General features: G+C 39.0%; 1 protein-coding gene across 2 annotated transcripts in view; it reads left to right on the top strand.

Annotated features, from left to right (window-relative positions):
- WASF3 (WASP family member 3) overlaps positions 1-15,487 on the top strand; it is a 131,279-nt gene that overhangs the window by 2,277 nt on the left and 113,515 nt on the right. The gene's annotated exons all lie outside the window — the stretch shown is intronic.

The following is a 15,487-nucleotide window of genomic DNA, read 5'->3' on the forward strand; positions in this document are numbered from 1 at the left end:
TACAGGCGCCTGCCACCATGCCCGGCTAATTTTTGTACTTTTAGTAGAGATGCAGTTTCACCATGTTGGACAGGTTGGTCTCGAACTCCTGACCTCAGGTTGATCCGCCCACCTTGGCCTCCCAAAATGCTGGGATTACAGGCGTGAGCCACCGCTCCCGGCCGAATCTCTCAACTTCTCTTCTCAGTCCGTTTTAAGGGCCCTGTTTCTTTCAAGTCAGGCTTTTTTTGGCTTTGCTCTTGGGCATGTGGAACTAAATGCTTCTGACAGCCCCACACATTCTTCTTCAGGGCTGGTTCTTTACCTGTGGCTTGACTTTATGCTGGTAATACAGAAATATTTTATGCCAGTAATACATAAATGATGTACATTATAAAATAAACAATATCAACACAGAGATTTATAGAGGTAAAAAGTCTTAAGTTTTCTTTTTCCCATCTTATTGTTGTCCTATTCCTATTTCTTTCTTCAGTGGTAACCATGATATAGGGTGTATCCTTCTGGATTTTTTCCATTTAACACTGTAGATGAAATATATAACCCTGTATGTTTAAAAAACCATTTCATGAATGCCTACTAAGTACCAGGCACTATTTTAATCACTAGGATTGCAAAAATAAGAGACAGACGCTTTCAAGATGTTCATAGTCTACCAGGACAAGCAATTACAGTGCAGTGTGATAAGTACCATGATAGAGTCAGTAATCAGTGAGGGATGTAGGAGCCTCATGCATGACCTAATCCATTCATTCACTTGCTTTATTCATTCAGTACACTTCAGAGTTTTAATATGTGCCGGGGATACAGAGATAAACAAGGCAGATACCTCTGTCAGCCCCCGATGAGCTTGCTGTGCAGTTCAGTCTCAAAGAGTTTTAACCGTTGGTTACAATGTATTGTTTGATATGGGATCTGAAAGGGGCCAGCAACAAGAGCTCAGAGGAGGACCATAAACCCAAGCTTAGGGACATTCAGAGAGACAGGAAAGCCTCCCAGAGGAAGCACCATGAGAAGGAATTGGTCGAAGTCTGGGTTGAGGAGAGGGTGTACGGAGAGATGGTCAGGGAGGTGATGCACTGGAGCAACCACAAACACCAGGAGTTCAGTCCAGTGGGGGTGGTTGTGGGCAAGGGCAGGAAAGTGGCAAGAAGTGAGGGAGGAGAAGTAATGAGGGACTGTGCCGTGTGGGGTCTTGTGATTACTGTTGTGTGGAGTTCAGAGACCTCTGTGGGCAACAGCAAATGGTTGAAGAATTGTAAGCAAAAGAGGGACACGGTCAAATTTGCCCTTTGGAGAATGGATTAGAAGAGGGAAGGCTGGAAGCAGGGAAATTTGAGGAGGTAGAATTGCTGGGATTTGGTCATTGGCCGTGTGTGTGTATGTGGCGGGGGGAGTTGGGGCAGGGAGGAGTTCAGGGCAGTGTCCAGCTCTGGCTGGGTGGTTGGGTGATGGCACTGTCCTTAGGTGGGGACAGAGCAGCATCCATTTTGGGGAAAAGATTGTGGGTCACACTTGGCTGGGTTAAGTTTCAGGTGCTGAGGGGACAGCGTGTTCAGTTGGCTGCACTAGGGATCCAGATAATCAGGAGTTGTCTGGATTAGAGAGACACATCTGAGAGTTATTAGCTGTCCCAGACTGTCTCAAACAGTTTGAGAGTTTCCCAAACTATCAGCTAAGGTGCCACAGCAAACAGGGAGACTGGGGGATGTTTCACATTGTTGAGGAAAACACATAGTTCCATCTCTTCAAGCCTGTGGAAACTACTAGCTCAAGATAGTTAAAAATGTCTAGACTAGATTGCACTCCATTCCATTCGATGACCTCATGTTTGTAAAGAAGGATTTTTGGTGGTTGCTGTAGCACGTGAAAATCAGTGTAGGAAAGGAAATGAGGGAGGCCATTGTCCAGTCTGACTCCAAGGTTTGAGAGAAATTGTGCAGTGCTCAACAAGTGTACACATACTGTATTAGTAAATACTTGTGGTTATCTAAGAATGAAATAAAAATGCCATTTTTTCTCTCTATTAAAGTGTACTTTTTTCAAGTTGGTACCAAGTTGTTAGGACATTAAGTACTTACGTTTTTAACATTTTCTTTACTCAATAAGCATTTGTTTTGGCCTGAGACTCCAAGGGTGCCGTGAACAGAGAAAGTTTTGGAACTCCTGCCTTTGCCTGTGCAGTATTTGTTAATGGAAGCTGTTGTAGTAGATGAGGTCATTTGAGGAGTGTGTATAGAGTAAGAAAAGGAGTGGTGTGGAGTGAGATCTGAGGCACTCTTGTGTTTGAAAGAGAAGCAGATAATAGGCTCCCACACTGGGACTAAGAAGGATGGGGGTCATCGTGTCCAAGGAAACCTCAGAAGGCAGGGCGTGCTCAGCTGCTGCGAGCTGTTAGTAATACAGGGGACACTAGAGGCAACAGTGACATGACAGGGATGGGAGGGGGAGGCCAGTTTGTATCAGGATTTAATAGTGAGTGAGAGTGAGGGAGTGGAGCCCAGCATGTGTAGACAGCAATGCTCAAGAAATTTGATGCTGGTGGTTAGGGGTGGTTATAGGGAGGGCAGGTAAAGGGGGAACCCTTTGGTTTTTGTTTTTTAAATGGGTGGATTTGAGCATGTTTAAATGCTGGTAAAGAACCGAGAGAGGGTAATTTCAGAGTTTCCATTGAAGTTAGCCCACTAGATAGCGGTTTCAGAGTTTCCATTGGAGTTAGCCTGAGGACATGATGAATGATCTTGGTGAGGAGTCTCTGGCACCTCATTGCTGTGGATTGCAGAGTGAAGGGTGTTGAGGGAGGGAAGCTGGTTCTTTCCCAAACTTGATTATGAAGAGGAGAGAATGACATTAACTGGAGAGGGGCATCTGGTGTAGGCTGATTTCCTCCCCTCCCCTCCCCTCCCCTCCCCTCCCCTCCCCTCCCCTCCCCTCCCCTGCCGTCCTCCCTCCCTTCCCCTTTGCCTCCCTCCCTTTTCTTTTCTTTTCTCTTTTCTTTTCTTTTTTCTTTTCTTTCTAGCAGTGACTTTATTTTCTCTTTTTTTTTTGCTGTTGTCTTAAGAACACCTTTTGTCTTCCTTTCTCAAGACATGCTTTTCTGAGGACTGGTTGTTCCTTTGCAGGGCGGTTGCTTCCCACCCTGGACTTTTCCTAGGTGCCATTGTGTCTCCAGGTCGTGATGTCTTTGTGGCTGACTGTCCTCCTTTGCTGTCTTGTTCTGACAGAATACTCTCTCCTGTCAGTGTTTTTTCTGCTACTTACCTCAGCACCAGTTTTGTGTCAGATCCTATCCGCCTATCTTCATAGATGTTTTTATTTTTATTTTTTGTAGAGACGGTGTTTTGCTATGTTGCCCAAGCTGGTCTTGAACTCGTGGGCTCAAGCAGTCCTCCCACCTTGGCCTCCCAAAGTGTTGCACTGCCGCCGACGTCATAGATGTTTATAGATTATAATAATTTTTCCACACTAATGCCTGGTGTGGTGGCTCACACCTGTAATCCCAGCACGTTGGGAGGCTGATCACCTGAGGTCAGGAGTTCGAGAACAGCATGGCCAACATGGCAAAACCCTGTCTCTACTAAAAATACAAAAATTAGCCAGTTGTAGTGGCACACACCTGTACTCCCAGCTTCTAGGGAGGGTGAGGCAGGAGAATTGCTTGAACCCGGGAGGCAGAGGTTGCAGTGAGCTGAGATCGTGCCACTGTACTCCAGCCTGGGTGACAGAGTGAGACTCCATCTCAAAAAAAGAAAAAAAAAAAGAATAGTTTTTCCATACTTAGATTTCAGCCTTAATCTTTGGAGCCAAAGATGCTTCTGTTTCTTCTCTCTGCCTGCACATGTGCCTCTTCTCTGGGAGATTAGCTCTTCTGACTTTTTTGTTTTTTTCAAATTTTAAAACATTTTAAACATCACAGACATTCTAGGGTATTTCTCATCTTTTAGGTCTCCTGGGGCTTCTAGGCCTTGGCTCTCAGCTCAGCATCTGGGATGATTTCTCAACTTTGTACTTTCTGAAATTTCCCTGGGATCTTTTCTCAGGGTGCCCTCTGACCTTGGAGCAGTGGTCTTGAAATTGATCTAAAGATATCTTCTGTTGTGTTATACATTCTTGAACCTTTTTGGTATTTTAATTTTTTCTTCCTTTTAGTTTTTCCTTAAATACTTAAGTCAGCCCACACATGTTTGTATGCCAGCTATGTCTGAGGCACTGTTCTAGTTAGCAGTGATAAGAATGTTTAACATGACTAAGCTGCTGCCCTCAGAAAGCTTATATTCAAGTGAGGTAAAACAGGATAGATTATCTTGCTAACTAGTTCACAAACTCCTTGTTGGCAGGAACCACATAGGGTGGTGCCTTGTATATAATCTGTGCGTAGCGTGTGTGTGTTCCAGCTTGTCAGATAACCTCTTGAACGTCGTCATCATATAGAGACCTTCATTTAGGTTTTGCACTTATTTCACTGTGGTAACACTTGGTGCCTTCTCCCACTGGCTGTCCTCTCACAGCCTTTGTGATCTTTGATCTTGGAATGCTTGTTTTCTAGCAGTTGAAAGCTGAATTGAATTTTTAAAAGTTCCTCTAGTGCATGCTGAAGATTTTATTAGCATGCTGTGGCAGTTCCATTTTAGTTCCTCTCATAGCATCCTCTCATTGAGAGCTGTTATCCATTTTGTGCTCTCGAGAAGCTCCGTGAAATTATATTGCAGTACCAAAGTATAGGTGTGATTAACTGTGAACTGGAATCAGTGTGGCCATTATTTTATCAGCTAAATGGATGAAGTGGTTCATTCTTGGCGCGTAGTAGATACTCAACAAGTATTTTTACATTGACTGAAAATGTTATGTGTTTTGATTCATGGTTATATAATAAGCAGGACTTGATCACTACTGGGTAGTTTACACAGTATGGTCTGAGCCATGTTGCTCTACTACCATCACTTATTTTCCAACTTCTCAAAATATGTACATGACAAGGTTGTGTGTTTTTTTTTTTTTTTTTTTTTTTTTTTGCCTGTTTTGTTACATAGTCCTGTGTTAGGATATTACCTAGGCAGGTTTCAGCTCTGAGTTGGCTTTGCAGCTCTTTGCTGGGGCATAGTCTATCCTAATGTTAGAATTAATGTTTGGTAGACACAGGGTCTTACTCTGTTGCCCAGACTGTAGGCCGTGGTGCTATCTCGGCTTAAAACCGGGAGGTGGAGGCTGCAGTGAGGTGAGATCACACCACTGTACTCCAGCCTGGGCAAAAGAGTGAGACTCGGTCTCAGAAAGAAAAAAAAAAACAAAACAATTAATGTTTATAGAAGGGCTCATGAATTTCAAAACTTGCTTCCTGTGGTACACGGGAGAAACTCTAGTACAAGTTGAGGGATGCCATTAACCAGAAAGATGGTAAAGAGAGAGGGGGCAACTTACAAGTATGTTTATATTGTTCTGAGAGAGGTTGTGGCTGTTGCACAGCTTAGAATGAGAAGGAAGAGACTGACTTTACATGTCTTCAAAAGTAAGATCTTAACTTTGGCAGAAATACTGTAATTTTCCAATATAGAACACGTCTGTTTTCAATATAAATGTAAAAACACATTAAAAAAAACCAGCGCTGTAGAATTTAAAACGTATCTCCATTCTTGGTTTTCTGTAGTATTTGTCATATATCTTTTAGAGTTAATCATCCTGGCTTTTGATCAGAAACCCAGAAATACACAGTAACCCCCTAATTCCCCAAACACCTGTCTTGAGATTTTAATTACATACTGCAAACAGCATTTGTTTCCCAAGGCTTCTCTAGAATGTGAATTGTTCTTTGAGATATCCCAGGGAGGAAGATTATTAAAAGGTTACTCCTTTTCAAAAGTTGGCATTGCCATTTAGAATGGTTACAAAGTTTATCAGTGAAAATGAACTTGATGCCTGAGCTATAATTGAAATCCTTATAGCTTCTCTGCTGTTTGTCCATTGTGTTACAGAGCATTCATTGAAAACTTCTTCCATTTCTGACATGTCCAGTTCCCACCCCTCAAAAAAAATTATGAAAACTACAAAACTTCAGAACATCATTTGAAATAATTGTGTAGGGATTAGGCACCGAAGAGTTTAGAACAGCTACGTTACATTAAGCTATAATTATGGTTACTTTTTCTTGCCACACAGGAGTTTAGAAATTTGTGGTTTTATTTCTTAGGCTATTTTGTTTCTGATGATTGTCAGATTTCATTTGAGACAATATTGCCTTGCATTTTAATATTTACTTAGCATTTTTTCTCTTTTTGAACAGTTACGTAACAAACTGTGTGTAAATGAAAGTTACAGATAGAGTTTTAAGTGGAATATGTACTTTATTCAGATTTTTATTATTTGAGATGATGATTTATTGAACATAAGCAATGGAGACTTTTCTCTCATCTGTCATTAAATGAATGTCTGGATTAGCTTATAGGAAGTGCTCATAGTAATAAAGCTAAATATAAAGAATGAGAATCAAGAATATATAAGGACCAGAAATGAATACATCAAAACCTGTACTATCAGTAAAGTTCTAGTCTCTGTGGTCAGTGTCTTAGACATGAGGACTGCTTTAATAACTGCAAGATTTCAGTGACTCAGAGCAAGAAGCATCTGTTTCTCACCTATGTGGAAGCTTATGTTGGGGTCGTCATGGGTTAGGTGTCCACATGGCTGTTCAGGTGGTCAGCCTTTTTCCACCTTGTGACTTAGCCTCCTATAGGAACTGGGAACCTGTTTGGTTCAGGCAGTGGGTGGAGAATGAGGACAGTCCTGTGGGAGGTTTTTATAGACCAGCACACGTTGCTTCTCATCCTACTAGCCGTACTCAGACATGGCCTCTCTTAGCTTACTTTAGGCTGGACACATAGCAGAGCTATATGCCGCAGGAGAAGAGAGGTCATGGGGATTGGTAGCATAACTAGTCTCTACCCCAGTCTGACTGGAACTTATGTGAGCATCCTGGTGGCCACAGTGAAAGGAAATCATCCTCAGCTCTATGCTGTCATTTTCACCATGCATAAAGAACATACCGGTTTCTTTTCCTTAATATGTCCCCCTTTTCACACTTGGGGCTTTGAATTGGTTACATTGAAAGGTGTAGTAGGTGATGTGCTCGGTGGCATTCATGTGGTACATTGAACAGTGGTTCTTGTTTGGCTGTTTATCATGTCCTTAAATAAAGTGAAAGTACAACAATCAAAAACAATTCTGTGGAGGATCAAACTGACATGGTTTATTATATATTTTATAGTTGTGAGAATAAGCACACTTCATATCCCTCAAACAGTCATTCAGGAATATAAGTGATCTCAGGTGGATTTTTTGGTGAAAGATGTATGGAAGATAGTTTGAAGTTACTGTTACAGATGTGCTTGGAGTGCCAGTATTTTGTCAATTAAAGGTGGCTTTAGAGACCAAGAGAGAGATGGTTGGTTAGTTCAGAATCAATATCCTGCATGGCAAGCTTGTTCTAGATCAGGGGTTGGTAAACTACAGCCTGTGGGCCACATCTGGCTCTTTGCCTGACTTTGCAAGGAAAATTGTATTGGAATACAGGCGTGTTTGTTCTTTTATTTGTCTGGGGCTGCTTTAGTGCTGCAAGGCAGAGCTGATAAGGGTAAGTGGTGGCAACAGAGGCTAACCTACACAGTACGACATATTTGCTATCTGGCTCTTTACTGTAAAAATTCCTTACCCTTGTTTTGGAGAACATATTTTCTCCCTTTTCTGATGGGGCTCACATTGTAGTAGGTGAGAAAGCTAATAAACAACATTTAAAAAAAATATATATATATATCTCCCCTCACTTGCTTTGCTTTCTTTACTATGCTTTCTTTAGTATACAGCCTATGTGTATGTGTGTGCGTGTATATATATGTGTATATATACATATGTGTGTGTGTGTATATATATATATAAAGAAAGTGAAGCACGTGAAGAGAGAGAATATCAGAGACTGCCATTTTTGATAAGGTGGTCAGGGAAGCCTATGTGAGATGACATTTGAGCAGAGATACAAACGAAAGTGAAGGAGTGAACCAGCTAGGCAAATATTTTGGGAACGAACCTTATTTGGGGAGAAACAGCAAGTGCCCCCTTGAGATACCGAGTAGCAGCAGGGAGGGCAGTGTGAATAGGGGGTTGGGTAGGGGGATGCGTAGTGACAGAGGTATTAAAGGGCCAGATTGTGTAGGGCCGTATAGACTGGTGCACTTTAGATTTTATTCTGAGTGAGGTGAAAAACCATTGCAAAGTTTTGAGCAGGGACATGATACCATTTAAGTTAGATTGTAAGAGGATCACTAGGACTGCTGTATAGAGGATAGATAGGGGACAAAGGTAGAAGGTGGGTGTCTGTGTGCTCTGTGTGCTAGGTAGGCATTGCGAAGTGCTGTGGCTGTTGGATGAATCAGTGGTTCCTGCCTTGAGGAGGTGTTAGTAGAATAGCAGAAGAAAGAGATCACTGTAATGCACTGCTGCTGACAGAGAAGCAAAGGTGCCCTGGGATGGGGTAGGAGGGGTACCTGATCCAAACCAAAGGTGACACCTTGACCTGAGAACTTAGAGGGGGCTGATCAAGACTCTGATTGTATATCAGAGCTCTGAGATTCTTGGAAGGACTACTTGCATGCAGGAATTTTCCCCACCTGTTAACCACGTGAGCAAGTGCTCATCCAGAGATGAGTGGTTTCGTGGCTTTTAGGTCACATGCCAGTGCCAACAATTGCAGTCTGGAGCATTGTGTTAGAGTGATGTTAAGGTGGTATCTCAGCTCAACAGGATACAACACCACAGGAACTGAAGGGTGAAATATTTGCCATCTTTGCCAGAGAGCAGAACCAAAGTAATTTTGGTTTGGGAAAGTTAGTACCATAGGACTGTAGAAAAGTCTCAGTAATTTGTCTGTGGAATGTATTGTAGAGTATTGCTACTTTCCCCGTATGCCTGGCAGTATGAATTAGTTGCACAATGTACGTCTCAGTAATTAAGCAAATCGGTCTGCTGTCTGGAGTTATTGGATATGACCCAATTAAACTTTGGAGGATGTGTGTAAAAATGATTTTATTTTTGGGACAGGTGATAGTAAGGTATTTTGGATAATTAGTTGAAAAAATTGCTGCCATTTTAAATTAGTGTAGAAGAGGACATTCACCTTTCTGTTTTCTATAATGGGGTGTCTAGATCATCTAGAGAGAATTTTAATTATCATAATATTGGTTTAAAAAGAAGTAGGGAGAGAAAATAAAATCACAATCATAGAGGGAAGTTTTCTTTTGTACTTTCTCTGCAACTGATAGAACAAAGGATATAGATGATTTGAACAAAACAATTAATAAAATTGCCTCAGTGTGTCTAGCTGTTGTACCTAATGGCAGAATGCACATTCTTTGTAAGTAGACTGGACAGTATCTATTAGCTTGTTGGGAAAAGCAAGTTTGAGTATATTTTAGAAGATTGAATTCGAACAGAGTGTTCTATAAATTAAACTAAAATCAATAGCAAAAGGTAGCTAGAAAACCTTTTCTAAGTATCCCATGATCAAAGAAGATATTACGGTGAGAATTAGAAAATTTTACAAAATATGTTGATTAGAATCAATATGAAAATACTGTATATAAAAATTTGTGAGGTGCAGCTAAAGTCATACTCAGAGGAAAGATTATAGCCTTACATGCATGTGTTAGGAAAGAAGAAAGCCTGAAAAATATTCAATGATGTGAACATCAATTTTAAGAAGTTAGAAAGGAACAGCATACTAAACCCAGAGGAAGTAGATAGACATTAAACGAGGAGAAATTGATAGAATAGAAAATAAATATACAGTAGAGAACATCTGCAGTACTAGTTTTATTGAAAAGATTGATGATATCAATCAATTTGGTGAGATTAATAAATTAAAAGACGGAAGGCACGGATTACCAATGTCAGCCATGAAAAAGAGAACATCCTAAAATATCCTACAGGCAGTAAAGATTTTTAACAAGATATTCATTTATGCTAATACATTTTTAACTTTAGATTAAATGGACAAGTTTTTCCTTAAATGTGGTTTTGTTATTCATTTAAATTATACCTTGATCAGCCGGGCGCGGTGGCTCATGCCTTTAATCCCAGCACTTTGGGAGGCCAAGGCGGGCGGATCACTTGAGGTCAGGTGTTTGAGACCAGCCTGGCCAATGTGGTGAAACCCCATCTCTACTAAAATTACAAAAAAAATAGCCGGGTGTGGTGGCGGGTGCCTGTAATTCCAGCTACGTGGGAGGCTGAGGCAGGAGAATCGCTTGAACCTGGGAGGTGGAGGTTGCAGTGAGCCGAGATCGTGCCACTGCACTGCAGCCTGGGGGACAAGAGCAAAACTGCGTCTCAAAAAAACAAAAAATTACACCTTGATCATTTGTTTTAGGGTCCTTGTTGATTTGATTTTCTTTTTAACATAATCTAATAAAAAACTACAAAAACCGTAGTTTCAGAGAAGTGTCACTCCCTCTCATATCCCTTTGACTGTGTCCTTTCTCCCTCTTGTAAATAACCAGCCTCACTTTTCTAGTTTCTTTTAAGACAGTACATGTATGTTTTCTTATTTACCTTTTTTTCAAAAACAGAAGGTGGCGTACTGTTTAAATTCTGTTGCACTTTGCTTTTTTTCACTTAAAATATACTCTAGAAATTAATTACTCTTTATCAGATTCCAGAGCTCTTCCTCATAATGTTATAGCTGTATAGTGCTGTTCACATAGTGTGAATATGATGCAGTTTGGTCACCAGTCTTCTGTGTTTGGACATTTAGGTAGCTTCCAATATTTTGCAATTACAGTACAAATAATGTGGCTATGAATAACCTTGTGTATGTATTTTTATATTGCAGGAGGTTTAATTTGGGAATAAAGTCCTCAAATTTGGATTTCTGGGTTGAAGGATAAATGTATATGTAATCTTGTTAGACGCTGCTGAATTCCCCTTCATAGAGATTGTACCATTTTGCATTACTCTGAGCAGTGTGTGAGTGCCCATTTCTTTATAGCCTGCTAGTTAGAGGATATTGTGAAGCTTTCAAATTTTTGCCAGTCTAATAGGTGAAAAATCTTTGTGTAGTTTAATTATATTTATTTTCTTTATTATGACTAAAGTTGAGCATCCTTTATGTTCAAGGGAAATTTTTATATTATTTTGAGAATTGTCTATTGCCCTTTTTTTCTATAGAATTTTTGCACCTTTTCTGTTCATTTTTTAAAAGTTTTTCTTTGCCTTAGGAATAATATTCCTTTGATATATGTTACAATATTTCTCCTAGGTTTGACTTTTCTGATTTTTTTCCCCATGAAAATATCTTCATGTAGTCAGATTTATCAAGCTTTTCTTTAATTGAATTGGGCATGGGTTTTGAGTCAAGGTCAGATTATTTGTAGAGGGATTCACCAATATTTTATTCTAGTACTTGAGTAGTTTTCATTTTTTACATTTAGATTTATGATACACTACAAATTTATTCTGATATATATGGTGTGAGGAATAGATCTGATTTTGTCTTCTTCCGAATAGGGATTGAGTTGTACCAACACCATTTATAAAGTTCATCTTTACCCAGTTATTAGTGATGCCACCATTGCTGTATATTAGATTTCTGTATGTAGCTGGGTCTATTTTTGGGCGTTCCATTCCATTCTGTTGGTCTGTCTGTTCATATGCTATTCACACAATTTTAATCATGAGGCTTTGTTTTAATATTTGGAAAGGGCATTTCTCCCTCTTAGCTCCTCCCTTGCACATTTACTGAGCTGGTCTTTTGTGTTTGCTTTTCCACATGAACTTCAGCATCAATTTGTGGAGCTCCATTAAAAAGCTGTGTAATTTTTATTGGAATTGCTTTATATTTACAAATCAACTCTGACAACCTGATGAAGTTGTGATGTCTTAGCCAAGAACAGTCGAATGTTCGTCTACTTTCATGTGCCTTTCAGGTGTGTATAAATTTATAGATTTCTTTGTATAGGTTTTGAACATTTCTTATTGTTTATTCCTGAGTATTTTGTTGCTGTTATAAATGGGACTTTCTGTTCCATTTTACATTCTAACTGGTTATTCTTTGTGTATGTGAAGACTAGTTTGTTTACTTTATATCTTGCTACCTTGCTGAATTCTTTAATTGTTTGAGTTAATTTTGTCATTGATTCCTGGAGTTTTTCAGGTTTACTAACATGTCATCAACCACTAGAGAGTTGTTCTTTTTTCCCATTGTTTGTGCCTTTAATTGTTTTCTGTTGTCTGATTGCCTTGGTGAATACCTTCAGAAAAATGTTAAATAGTGGAAAAGGTAGTGGGCATTCCTATCTGGTTCCTGACCTTAATGGGAATGTGTGTAGAATTTGCCCTTTAGGATGTTGGCACTTGCACTCACCATGTGTATGTGCGTGCATGCACATGCTCTTACCCTAATTCATTCTTGTTCTGTCTTAAGTTGTGTTAAGAAAGTATGCATCTACTCCTATTTATTCTATATATATATTAGGAATGCTGAATTTTGTCGAGGGCTTTTTTGGCCTTCTGTGGAGGCAATTATATGACTTTCTTGTTAGACTTATGAATATGGTGAATTATATTACTAGATTTCCTAATCGGAATCATTATTGCATTCCTGGTATAAACTCCTTTTTTGAGGTGGAGTTTCACTCTGTCGCCCAGGCTGGAGTACAGTGGCACGATCTCGGCTCACTGCAACCTCGGCCTCCCAGATTCAAGCGATTCTCCTGCCTCAGTCTCCCGAGTAGCTGAGACTATAGGCACATACCACCATGCTGGGCTAATTTTTGTATTTTTAGTAGAGATGGGGGTTTCACCATGTTGACCAGCTGATCATGAACTCCTGACCTCAAGTGATCCGCCTGCCTCAGCCTCCCAAAGTGCTGGGATTACAGGCGGGAGCCACCGCGCCTGGCCTGGTATAAACTCTTAATGTGGTGTTGGAGTCTGTTAATATTTTATTTCAGAATTTGGCATTAATATTCATATGTGATATTGGTTTGTAATGTTCCTATTTTGTGTGATCACAGTCAGGTTCAGTTATTAATATTACACTTGATTTATAAAAAAAGGATTTGGCAATTTTTTTTCATGTTTAAAAAAATTGATGTAATATTGGGATTATCTGGTTTGTATAGGTTTGACAGACTTGCCTCTTGATATCATCTGGGTTTTTTGGGGGAAGGTAGTTTGATAACTTTTTTCAGTTCTTCTATGGAATTTAGTTGGCCTAAGCTTTCTATCTCTATGGGTGTCCATTTGGGTAAACTCTGTTTTCCTATGAAATTATCCATTTCATCTAGGCTTTTAAATTCATTTCCATAGAGGTGTACAGAGTACTTTCCTGTGATTAATATATTTTATCTTTTTTGTATTTGTGCATTTGCTCATTTTTCCTTGATAAACTTAGATTGTGCTTTATTTCAGTTCTTTTTTGTGGTAAAATATACATAACATTAAGTTTATGGTTTTAACCATTTTTAAGTGCACAGTTCATTTTATCCTTTGCTGTGCAGCAGCTTTTTAATTTGATGCAATCCCATTTGTTTATTTTTGCTTTTGTTTCCTTGATCACTACTTTAAATGTGTTCTATGGACTCTGATGTATAGGTTCTCATTATCTCTCAGAAATTCAGTCATTTGTTTGTATATCCCTTTTCACCCAAGAGTTGTATAAATTTTTAGGTGGAAAGGCTTTTTTGTTCTTAATTTCTAGTTTTATTTTCCTTGATTTAATTACTAGTATTATTATTTTTGTATATTTTACTGGTATGGATACAGAAAAGTCTACATCAGAAGTATAGTTGAATTTTCACAAAATGAATTCATCCATGAAACCAGTACTCAGACCATTCCCAGAACTTTAGAAGGCCCTCACATTCCCTTCATCTCATGCCCACCCCCTCCAAAGGTAACCACTAAGTTGACTTCTAATATTGAGTTTTGTCTGCTTTTGAACTTTACAGAAATAAATCATTATTATGTAGTTTTGTTTTTAAATCTTTCATTCAACAAGTTTTGTTAAATTCATCTGTTATTTTTGCTGTATAATTTTCCATTGTATAACTGTACCACTGTTCATTTGTCCACCTCTCCTTATAGTATTTGTATCATTTTCAGTGTTTTGTATTTCTAGTTTTGTTTTTGCACTGTGATCAGAGGATATTTTTTGTGATATTTCCGTTTTATGAACATAGTAATGATTTCTTTGTGCCTTAACATATAATTTTCTGTGAGTGTTCAAGAAGCTATATTCTCTGTTACCAGAGTGGAGTGCTGTCTCTCTCTCTATATATACAGAACAACTACTTTGTTGGTTATATTGTTGAAATCATTTATATTTTTTTTTTTCCTATGCTCTGCTTTGTATCAAGTAGTGTGTTTTATTTATGGTGTGTTTCTATTTATTTACTCTTGGATCAGCCATAATTTGTTATTTAGTTCATGGAGATTAATAATGTATTCTGCATTGTGAAATTAACTTTTAGTATTTAAAAGTAGTTAGGTCTATTCAGATAACTTTTGTCTTGATTTTTTTTTGTCTGATTATTTTTATTTACCTGGTAAATTTTTGTTCCTTTATTTTTAGCCTTTTTGAATCACTGCATTTTAAATATGTCTTTTATATACAGCATAGTCTTTGCTTTCTAAGCAAATTTGAAAATATTTTTCTTTTAATAAGCAAGTTAAGCTCATTCATGTTAATTGTTATAACTGATAGGTTTGTTATCAGTTCTGTCATTGTGTTAAATTACTGTCTGTATTTTGGTATATTTACTCTCTTCATTTATTGTTTGATGTGTTTTTCTTAATTTAAAAAATTCTTTTGATATCAGGAAGGTGGGACTAAGTTTTTCTTCTAATAGTACCATTGAATTCGTACCTTTTGTAGTACCTTAACCCCTTCTTTTTTTTTTTTTTTCTGAGATGGAGTCTCGCTGTGTCACCCAGGCTGGAGTGCAGTGGTGCGATCTCGGCTCCCTGCAAGCTCCACCTCCTGGGTTCACACCATTGTCCTGCCTCAGCCTCCGGATTAGCTGGGACTACAGGCGCCCGCCACCACGCCTGGCTAATTTTTTGTGTTTTTAGTAGAGACGGGGTTACACTGTGTTAGCCAGGATGGTCTTGATCTCCTGACCTTGTGATCCGCCCACCTTGGCCTCCCAAAGTGCTGGGATTACAGGCGTGAGCCACCATGCTTGGCCAACCCCTTCTTATTTTTAACCTATCTTTTTACTGTCTTGTATGCTACTTTTAAAAGGCATCTTTTCCTTCTCATCTGTTCGTGATACAATCACCTATGATTGTATGGCTTTTTTTTCTTTCCTTTTTCTCTTCCCTTTCCTCCCATTATTTCAGTTGCATTTTCAAATCTTTTCAGGACATATACAGTTTATGTATCATTTTTCTGTCTTGTTTTTATTCTTAGTTCTACAGTTAAATACATAAAATGCTCACTTTGTGA

Source organism: Gorilla gorilla, chromosome 14 (assembly GCF_029281585.2).
Source record: "Gorilla gorilla gorilla isolate KB3781 chromosome 14, NHGRI_mGorGor1-v2.1_pri, whole genome shotgun sequence".
NCBI classification, from domain to species: Eukaryota; Metazoa; Chordata; class Mammalia; order Primates; family Hominidae; genus Gorilla; species Gorilla gorilla.